The sequence below is a fragment of the Manis javanica genome, chromosome X (assembly GCF_040802235.1).
Source record: "Manis javanica isolate MJ-LG chromosome X, MJ_LKY, whole genome shotgun sequence".
In the NCBI taxonomy this organism is placed as follows: Eukaryota; Metazoa; Chordata; class Mammalia; order Pholidota; family Manidae; genus Manis; species Manis javanica.
The window spans coordinates 125,308,751-125,319,906 of NC_133174.1; positions in this window are offsets into that span (position 1 = coordinate 125,308,751).

Below are 11,156 nucleotides of genomic sequence, written 5' to 3' on the forward strand. Positions count from 1 at the left end.
CATGAGGCTTTCTTGGGGATTATGACTCTGGTCTTCCCCTCGAGGGTCACAGCGGCCTTGAAATACCTTTGTATTTTATCCTCTGAAAGACCAGAGGATCCACCCAGTTATCTGGTGCGTTCGTCTCTCCCTCAGCGCTCACTTTAGGGCAACCGGGTCTTATGGTTCGCCCTATGGCCCCGCCCCCTGCCTTTCGATTGGTCCCTCGCTGCCCCGGGTCAAATTTTCCCTTCTGTGTGGTCAGCTGTGAATAGAGACCGGGCCACATGTGGCGCTGTCATTCGGAAAACCTAGGGCTAACATGATCTTTGGACGCCAAACTTTAGTGCTGGTACTTCCTGCGTGGAATCAGGACGGAGAGAAGAGAGCTGCCTGCGATTATGCCTTTCAGAGACCCTGATGAAAGCGAGAAGAGAGGGCAGGCGTCTCAAGGTCCCAAACCTACAGAGGCCAAGTCACTGGAGAAAGCTCCGCGGGGGCTGGAGGCGGGCTCTTGGGATGGGACTTGGGAGCCCTGGGCTTACAGACTTCTGTGGATGCTATTTATTGTCGTACAGGGCGCCAGGCACCTTCGCTGGCTGTTGCGGCTGGTTTCGGGTCCAAGGTGGTCGAGGAGCATGGCGTCTGGCTGGGGCTCCCAGGAATGAAAAGGGCTCCCGATTGTGAAACCATAGTAGTTCCTACGCGTGAAGCCAGGAGTTGTCTCCTCCCGACCGAATGCACAGCATGGAGGCCTCCCACCTGCACTTCTGTGGGTTCTGCCCCTGGGCCACGGGAAACATTCAGGCTACTCCTGCAACTTTGCCACCGGCTGCTTCAGCCCTGAGATGCGCACCGTGGAGCAGCTCCTGAGACTGCTGGTGTTCGAGCAGTGCCTGACCATCCTGTCCCAGGAGATCCACAGCAGGGTGCAGAGCTGCGAATAAGCTGAGGCTCTTTTAGAGTCTCCGCAGAGAGCCTGCGAGATGAGGAGTAGGTGAGAGACAGAGGTTCCTCTGTGGTTTTGTTGTGCCCGAAGACTGGGACGTGACGGAGTCTTACTTGCCCATCCGGGTGTTTTTCATGGCCCTGAGTAGACCTCATGTGAATAAGCGACCTTTTGTAGCTTAGTCTGCAACTTTCATCCTCCAAATTTCGCCCGAGCGCAGAGGGAAGAGTGACGAGCGCCCGTTTCCACTGGGGGGCAGTGTCGCTGCGGCAATAGTGTCAGCTCTGGCGTTAACGCAAAGGGGTTCAGGTCCTGGCTCCGCTCGCTGCGCACTAGCTGTGTGCCTTCGGGCAAGTTCCTTTCGTCTTTGGGCCTCAATATCTCCGTTAGTGACATGGTTTCTGGGACTGCTCTGAGGATTAAAGAGAGAGCAGCATGTACGTTGTGATCACACTGCTGAAAGCGGTTAGCTGGCCAGGCATGGGGACGCACGCCTGTAGTCCCTCCCACTGGCAAGGCTGAGGCGGGAGGATCGCTTGAGCCCAGAACTTCTGGGTGGTAGTGCGCGATGCCGATTGGGTGTTCGCACCAAGTTCTCCATCAATATGGGAACCTCGCAGAAGCGGGGGACAACCAGGTTGCCTATGGAGGGGCGAACCCGCCGAGGTCGGGAACCAAGCAGGGCAAAACTCCAGTGCAGACCAGTGGTGAGAATCGCGCCTGTGATGCACTGCACTCCAGCCTGGGCAACACAGCCAGACCCCCTCTCTAAATAACAAACAAAACTGTTAGCTGTCCTTATATTAGGCTCAGCAGCCTGGTCTCCTCTGCAGAGCCGGGTCTCAGTTACAATGGTGCACTTAGATAAACAGCTTGTCACTGAGGCTTTGAGGTTCCTGTCCCAGGGCCCCCCAAGCTTATCTAGCAGTGAGGAATGGGAGCATCTGGTAAGGTGAGGGATGGGGCGGAGAAGTACATCAGAAGGTCTGTAGGGGAAAGGTGTGCGTTGGACAGGACCCTCTCCTCACACCCTCCACACACAATCCCATAGAAATTTCGCTCTTGGACATGGCATTAAAAACCGCTCTAGCTTAAACTACCCGTTTCTCTTGTTGGGTTCAAAGGGGCAGACCCTGGTCTTCTATTGAGTTTGCCCTCACATTTCAGTAATAATTTCCCTATTGGGCCCTGTTGTGATGGGCAGCTTGGCTCCTTGGTCACAAACAATGGGCTGGGGACCTAAGGCCTTTTGGAGGGGCCTTTACCTCGAAACAGCAGGGTACTCTGGGAAGGCTGGGGCCCCAGGCAGCATGAGCTGCATTAGCCATTAGTCCTGAGCTCCCAAAGACACCCCCATGCCTTGAAGGAGACAGGTGAGGAACTGTCATGTGGGCAGGTGGAGGCAGGCAGGCCTTTAGACCGGCCTCACCGACACCAGCCACGGGGAGCATAGCTGCCAACAGGAGAGAACTACTCAAGTCAAGGTTCTTGAGTATGGAGGGAAGGGCCTCAGAGATGGTGATTTGGGTTGTTCAGGTGGACGGGAAATGTCTAGTAGAGTCCCTCTTTTCCATTAAACGTGCAATTCTGACATGATTGTACATTGACATGCAGTTGAGAGAAATGGAGGGGTCCCCTGTAGCCTTTACCTGCTGTCCGCAGTGGTAGCGTCTGGCGAACTAGAGTACCATGCACAGGCAGGATATCGACTTAGTGCAGCTGGATACCGAACAGCTCATCACCACAAGGATCCTTCCTGTTGCCCTTTATAGACTCACCTGCACCCTGTCCTTCCCATCACCCCCCTCCTACCCATTGCCACATCCCTCACCCCTGGCACTAATCTCGTCTCCCTCTCTGTAATATTGTCCTTTCAACAATGTGCTCTAAGTGGGATCATACAGCATGTGACCTTTTGAGATAGGCTTTTGCCCCCCACTCAGCAGCACCCTCTGGAGATTTTCCCAAGTCCTCGTGTGTAACAATATGTGTTCCTTTTTTGGCTGAGTAGCATTCCATGGTATGGATGTTCTGTTGAACCAGTTTGTTGAACCAGTCACCCACGAAGGACATCTGGGTTGTTACAGCTTTTGGTTGTTACAGATCAGCCGGTATGAACACTGAATAGTTTGTTGAACTGTTTGTATGATCACGGCTTTAAAATCATGGTCAGATAATTCTGACATTGAATTCGTTTTGGAGTTTGTGGCACCTGATTGTCTTTTGTCATTGAAGTTGTGAATTTCCCACTTCCTTGCATGAAGGAAGATTTTCCGTTGTGTCCTGGACATTCGGGGCATCATGTGAGGTGACACTGGTTGTACGTAAACTCTGCGCTTCAGCAGACAGCTGCCCTGCTCAGCCCACTCGTGTGTGGCTGGGATTGTGTGGGCGGTATGATTTCCCAGCCTAGGCGGTGCTCTGCTGGGGGGCTTGCTTCGTTGCAGGCCTCCCGGCTGCTGCTGGGGCCTGGAAGGAGCTGCCCCAGCCCCGGTCACCTAGTGGTGAGGGAAAGGTGAGTTCTGGAAGAATGCTTCCAGTGTTGCCAGTTTCTGAGGCAGGAGTCCCTCTCTCAGTGGGTCCGGATCATTTTCTAGGCCTGGCACTTTTTGTGGCCTGATACCCTTTGCTGGGGCCGCCCAGCAACAGAGCGTCTGTGGGTCTGGGAGGGCAGCCTCCCGCCCAGTGCTGTAGGAGAGGCTTCTTGGGCCAGTGCTGCGGTGGGACCCCCTTGCTGCTGTCCCTTGGATTATTGGTGCTTCTGGCTCAGGGTGGGGAGTCTCAGTCCTGGTTGGGGAGGGGAGCATTTCCCATACCAGCCGCTTGTTGTGTGGCACCTCCATTCCCAGAGCCCCAGTTATGAGGTGGCTGTGGGGGAGGGGAGTCTCAGACCCAGGGGGAGAGGAGTCCTTCTCCGTGTCCTCCTGGGAGGGTGAGCTGCATGATTGCAGGCTTGGGCACTGCCGGCCAGTAGGGAGAGAAGGCTGGTATCCTGTACTGTGATCCCACCGCTCTGGAAATTATTAAGCCTCAGGCGCCTTGTCTTGTTGGAGTGTTTAGTCTTGCGGAGCAGGGCCTGGGGTGCGGGGAATGGATTCCTTGTTCTAATGATCCGTGGGATGCCATGGGGTAGGCTGCTGTTGTCTGTGATTTCTATCACCTTCAGCCTTCCTGCACCTGACTCTTTCTCTTTCCTCCTGAGGGGACCATGGGCCACAAGGAGTCGATGGACCCAGGTGGCATGGAAGACAGATGCCACTGTCTCCCCACTGTGCCCTTCCTCCTGGCTGACTGCCCTCCTGTTGGGCCCTTACTGCCACTTGCAGAGGGCCCTTCCTCTCTTTCCCCACATGTCTGCCCACCCTCCTCATCTGTCTCCCCCACATCTCAAATGTGGTCCTGCTCCCCTTCTGCTCCAGGGAACCTGTTATCAGCATGCCCATACTTGCCCTCTATCCCAGGGTCCTTTTGTAGGACTGTTCTAGATGCTTCTGGGGGAAATGGACCTCGTGCTCCTTCTGTTGCCAGGGTGCTTGGGGGACGTGACTGCGTACTTCTCCCAGAAGGCATGGGGCATCCGGATCCTAGCAAGAGGATCCTCTCCAGGGATGTGGGACATGGTGCAGTAGACTAATGGGAATGTGCACCCAGTCAGTAAGAACTTCCCTTCCAAGGATGAAGACTGAGCCACATTGGAGCAGGATCCTGTCTGTCAGACACTCACCTCCCTGACATAGGCTCTGAGTTTGCCAAGCAACCTTCACAGGCAGCATCCCTTGATCTGATGTCCCTTGACTGAGATCAGTTCAACATCTGCCAGGTGGCACAGTCATCAGGGACCCAAGCCCCAGCCTGCTGAGCCTGAGGAAGGGAGCCTGCAGCACAGTGGGCTTCCTTGGGCAGAACGAGTGGAACCAGTGCCCACCCCCCACTGCCCCCACCCTGCAGGCTCATAGCATCCCAGGAGTCCGGGGCTACTCTAGGGTTTTGACTTTTTGCAATGTCAAGGCACTGGTTGTATTGAATTCTCTTATGCTTTCTAGTCCCCACTAATATCTTTAGGCCCTTCCCCAAAGAAGAAAATTTCAGGGGCAGTAGCGCAGTGTTCCAGGTTTTGTGCTGTCACAGACCTGAGAAAATTCAAGGAGGATAAATGCCCATCAGTAGAGGAGTTGATAAAGATAATGTGGTACACATACACAATGGAATACTATTCAGCCATAAGAAGAAAACAAATCCTACCATTTGCAACAACATGGATGGAGCTACAGGGTATTATGCTCAGTGAAATAAGCCAGGCAGAGAAAGACAAGTACCAAATGATTTCCCTCACTTGTGGAGTATAAGAACAAAGCAAAACTGAAGGAACAAGACAGCAGCATATTCACAGACTCCAAGAAGGGACTAGCAGTTACCAAAGGGGAGGCAGGGGGAGGGAGGATGGGGAGGGAGGGAAAAGGGGATTGCGGGGTATTGTGATTAGTACACATGGTGTGTGTGGGGATCATGGGGAAGACAGTGTAGCACAGAGAAGACAAGTAGTGACTCTGTGGCATCTTACTACACTGTAGTAGGGAATGGGGGGGACTTGATCATATGGGTGAATGTAGTAACCACAATGTTTTTCATGTGGAACCTTCATAAGAGTGTATATCAATGATACCTTAATAAAAAATTAATAAATAAAAAATTCAAGGAGGAGGGGCTGTGTGCTCAGGGATTGTCATCAAGCGTTATCTGTAATCTTGGAAATTTGGAACCAAGGAATATAGTCCAAATAGGAGCGTGTCCAAATTAAGGCTCATCAATGGGATGAACTATTATGCAGAAATGTAAACGATGCACATAAAATATGACAAGAAGCAAATCACTGGATCCCGGGGGAGGGTATACAGGTGCGCACTGTCCAATTTTCTAACTCTTATATATATGTAGGGAAATCCTCCTGAGAGAAAGCTTCGTGCACACCCAGGGATACAAAAAAAGAAAATGAAAAACTCATAAACCAAGATCCATGTACATTATGATTAAAGCCGCACTGGAGCACACATGGGAAGAACGAATAGCCTTCAATTTGTTTTCATGCATCAAGTACATGAAGTGAGTCACAACTATAGTATCGTTTATGCAAATTCTGAAATGGCCTTACTGTTAGTTTTCTTTCCGCTCTGGGACCATCTGCATGAAAATCCGTGAGCACACAGACCCTTCTCCTTGAATTTTTAAGGTCTTTGACAGCACAAAACATCTTCTCAACTGTGTGGTGTCCATAGTAGGGGCTGAATGAAGGTGGACCCCTTAGGTTCACATCACAGTTTCCTGGGGCAGGACTTGTGTTTGAATCTGTTTGCTAGTGGCAGAGTGAGGTTTTTGTGGTTTATCTTCCCAGCATAGTGGACCAACAGGACTTTGGATTCTCAACCTCATTTCCTTCTGAACCCCAAATTCTTTTCTGGTTATCCATCACTTTCCTTTTTTCTCCTTCCAAAGTTTCCCAGTCAAATGTACTTCTATTTTATATTTACACATAAGAGTTAAGGCTTTTTGTAATACTAACTCATTCTACAAGGAATGTAAGCTCTTCCCAGACCACCACTGTAATAGTCCCCCATGCAGATCTTATAATGTCATCAAAATACTGTTGCTCTCGTGTGAGTCATTGTCCTTTGAGCCTAGAACAATGAGGAGCCTCAGGTACTTGGCCCTGGGCACTAGAAAGGTATTCCAGTAGTTTCCACTAGTCCTCAATCTTGCTCTTCTTCTGGCCGGCAAACCACCAATGTCCTCTGCTTGGTTTCAATGAAATGATGTTACACAAAATATTACACATAAAACAACATAGTGCCTGGTGCACATATTGTATTTGTGCCAAATTCGGGTAAAACTGGCATCTTTCCTTTCTTCTCAGTCCCTGGCACTGGGATCAGTGTAAAACTGCACTGGCAGGAAACTCAGGGAGTAGTCTGCTATGGGAAGGCAGGCTTGATGACCTCCTATTCCCCAGTAGTCATATTTCAAACAACAGGTCCAAGACCCTTACTGGAGGCTGCCAAGAGGTCACTCCTAGGGACAGCTGAATTCATACTTTTTCCATTCCTACTTTTAAATTACATACATAGTTTTATGCTCTAACATTTTAATTAAAAAAACGACAACAGATTTCAACTGATTTTCTATGCAAGTGAGACTGATGCTGGGAACAAAACAGATCACTGGCCCTGAAGACCAGGTGGATACAAAGGAGATCTATGAGTGGTGGACTGAACCTGAACCTCCCCTTTTGGAGCTTAGGGAGTACAAAAGATGGCCAAGGCTCTGGCTGGAGTATCAACACCATATTTACATAACAATGAAAACACAGACAGCCATACCAGACATAAGGCAAGGACAGTACAAGTTGTACGACAAAAATCAATAACTTGTTTGACATTTTTTTCCCAGGAAATCTACTTAGAAATCACTTAATCTTAAATTTTTTTATGGCAGTAACAAAAGAATATATCTATCTGAACACTATAATCAGCAGTTTGAGGTTTTAGACTCACCAGCCTTTTAAAAACAGTTTAGAAAGATGACTGTTGAATCACTCCATCAACATATACAATTTTAGAACGTGCAAAATCACCAAGGCCACTTTAAGAATTACACTTTATTTAAATGTTTCACAAGCAGCTGAAATAACTAAGTCTTGATATGGGTTACAGGAAAACCTACCAGCAAATGTAGCAGCAATGGAAGAATTCCTAACTTTTCTGTGGGTGTCAGGACCTCAAGAATGACAAGAACAGTTGAAGGGGAAAAGTGCCTTTGTTTTGTAACATTTTTTAAGCTGCCAATCTAGCTTTATTCATGTGCTTTTTGGCCATATGTGTATCTTCTTTGGAGAAATTTCTGTACAAGTCTTTTGCCAATTTTTTAATTGTTGTTTTGACATTTTGTAATTCATTTGTAATTCTTCTTTACATATTCTGGATATTAGAATGATCAGTTGATTTTTGCCAAAGATACCAAGACAATTCAGTGGAGAAAGGATGATATTTTTAAAAAATGGACCTGGGACAGCTGGTCCATGCAAAAGTATGAAATTGGACCCTCATCTTACACCACATACAAAAGTTAACTCAAAGTGGGTCAAGACCTAAATGTAAGTGCTGAAACTATAAAACTCTTAGAAGAAAACACAGGTAAAACTTTCTTGAATATAAACATGAGCAACTTTTTCATGAACATATCTCCCCGGGCAAGGGAAACAAAAGCAAAAATGAACAAGTGGGACTATATCAAGCTGAAAAGCTTCGGTACACCAAAGGACACCATCAGTAGAACAAAAAGACATCCTACAGTATGGGAGAATATATGTAATAAATGACTTTTCCATAAGGGGTTGACATCCAAATTATATAGAGAGTTCATGCACCTCAACAAACAAAACGCAAATAAGCCAATTAAAAAAATGGGCAAAGGAACTGAACAGACACTTCTCCAAAGAAGACATTCAGATGGCCAACAGGCACATGAAAAGATGCTCCACATCGCTAATCATCAGAAAAATGAAAATTAAAACCACAATGAGATATCACCTCACACCAGTTAGGATGGCCAACATCCAAAAGACAAACAACAACAAATGTTGGCGAGGATGTGGAGAAAGGGGAACCCTCCTACACTGCTGGTGGGAATGTAAACTAGTTCAACCATTGTGGAAAGCAGTATGGAGGTGCCTCAAAAAGCTCAAAATAGAAATACCATTTGAACCAGGAATTCCACTCCTAGGAATTTACCCTAAGAATGCAGCAGCCCAGTTTGAAAAAGACAGATGCACCCCTATGTTTATTGCAGCACTATTTACAATAGCCAAGAAATGGAAGCAACCTAAGTGTTCATCAGTAGATGAATGGATTAAGGAGGTGTGGTACATATACACAATGGAATCTTATTCAGCCATAAAAAAAGCCAATCCTACCATTTGCAACAACATGGATGGAGTTAGAGGGTATTATGCTCAGTGAAATAAGCCAGGCAGGGAAAGACAAGTACCAAATGATATCACTCATCCGTGGAATATAAGAACACAGCAAAAACTGAAGAAACAAAACAGCAGCAGACTCACAGAACCCAAGAATGGACTAATAGTTACCAAAGGGAAAGGGACTGGAGAGGATGGGTGGGAAGGGTGGGATAAGGGGGGGAAAAGAAAGGGGGCATAACGATTAGCATGTATAATGTGGAGGGAGGTCTGTGCAACACAGAGAAGACAAGTAGTGATTCTACAGCATCTTACTATGCTGATGGAAAGTAACTGTAATGGGGTTTGTGGGGGGGGACTTGGTGAAGGGGGAGCCTAGTAAACATAATGTTCCTCATGTAATTGTAGATTAATGATACTAAATTTAAAAAAAGGATGGAACTAGAGAACATTATGCTAAGAGAAATAAGCCAAGCAGAAAAAGAAAAATACCATGTTATTTCACTTATTTGTGGCATCTGTAAAAAATTTAACAAAATAGCAGTAGACTCATAGACACTGAAAAGAGGCTGCTGGTTACCATGGGGGAGGGGTTGGTGTGAGTGGGTGGGGTAGATGGGGCAGATAAAGGGGCACAAAAATTCTCAGCCATAATATAAGTTGGTCATGGGACTGGTAGTATAGCATGGAGAATATAGCTCATGATTCTGTCACATCTTTCTATGTTGTCAGATAGTAACTGCACTAGTTGGGGCGAGGATTTAATAATGTAGGTAACTGGTGGACCACTGTCTTGTATACTTAAAACTAATATAAGATGGTATATCAACTATACTTCAGTTAAAAAAGAGACAACCTCACACCCCCTAGGATGGCTACAATTAGAAATAAATAGAAATTAGCAAGCTTTGGTGATGATGTAAAGACGCTGGAAACATTGTACTTTCTGGTAGGAATGCAGAAGCTGCAGCTGCTGTGGAAAATAATTTGAAGGTTCTGAAACTGTTATACACACAGTTACCATATGACCCAGGAATTCTACTCCCAGGGACCCACCTAAAAGAATTGTTATTTTCAATAATTTTGTAAGCAAGCATCCAAAAAAACAAAAAGAGAACAAAACAAAATGATTAAAATGGCAGTAGACTCATAGACATGAGAAGCGACTGAGTTTGGGGTGAGTGAGTGAAAGGGGGAGGGGGATAAAGGGGCACAAAAGTTAACAAGCCTTGGTGGTGATGTGCAGAAACTGGAAGCGCTGTACTTTCTACTCATACGTCCCTAGAAGTAGAATTCCTGGATCATATGGTAATTGTACGTATAACTCAGAGACCTCCAACTGATTTTCCACAGCAGTCGCATGCTGTAATATGGATGGACCTCTAAAATAAGTGTACAATTGGGTAGCATTTAATACATTCATTTTGCTGTACGTCTATCACATCTATCTATTTTGAAAACATTCTCATTACCCCAAAGGAGACTCCCATCTCCCTAGCTCTGGAAACTACTAATCTGCATTCCGTCCCTATGGATTTACCTATACTGGGTATTTCATATAAATGGAACCCCATAAAATCTGTGACCTTTGCTGCCTGATTTCTTTTATTTGGTATATTGATTTTTGAGGTACATCCATGTTGTAGCTTGTGTCCACATTCTATTTCCTTTTTCTGGCTTTACAATTATCCATCGAATAAATAAATGACATTTTGTTTATTAAATCCAGATTTGGGTAAAACTGCAGTATTTCCAGAATCTCTCACCTGACCTTAGTGCATCTCCATAGCAGTAGGTGTTTCCAAGGGGTGGAGAGAAGTAGTCCATCTCCAAATCAGTAGGTAATTACAAGGGGGAGCGAGGGCATATCTGGACCAGAGGGGTTGGGTGGGGTGCCTTACTGCAGCCAGGTTGCGAGAGACACGGGCAAGCAGAATTGGACTGCTTGTAAGAGATAAACGGGTTTCTCCAACTTCATTTGTCCCTTTGACTGATACTGGTTCAAAGGTATTTTGCCCTGGGCTGGGAAAATATTTCCTCCCCAGAGTTACATCTGGTGGTAGTCAGCAGGACCTCTGAACCCTTAATGTGTCTTCCTGGGTGTGACCCTTGGGCTGGCTGCCCCTAGAGATGGTGGGGAGATACCCAGAACCACCTCACCATGGATGGTGAGGAGGCCCCCGTGGCTGCAGTGGTGGAGGGTGCAGCTTCACCTCGGAGCCCCCTATCTGTGGGGCTTCCAAATGAGGAGCCCTTAGTGGG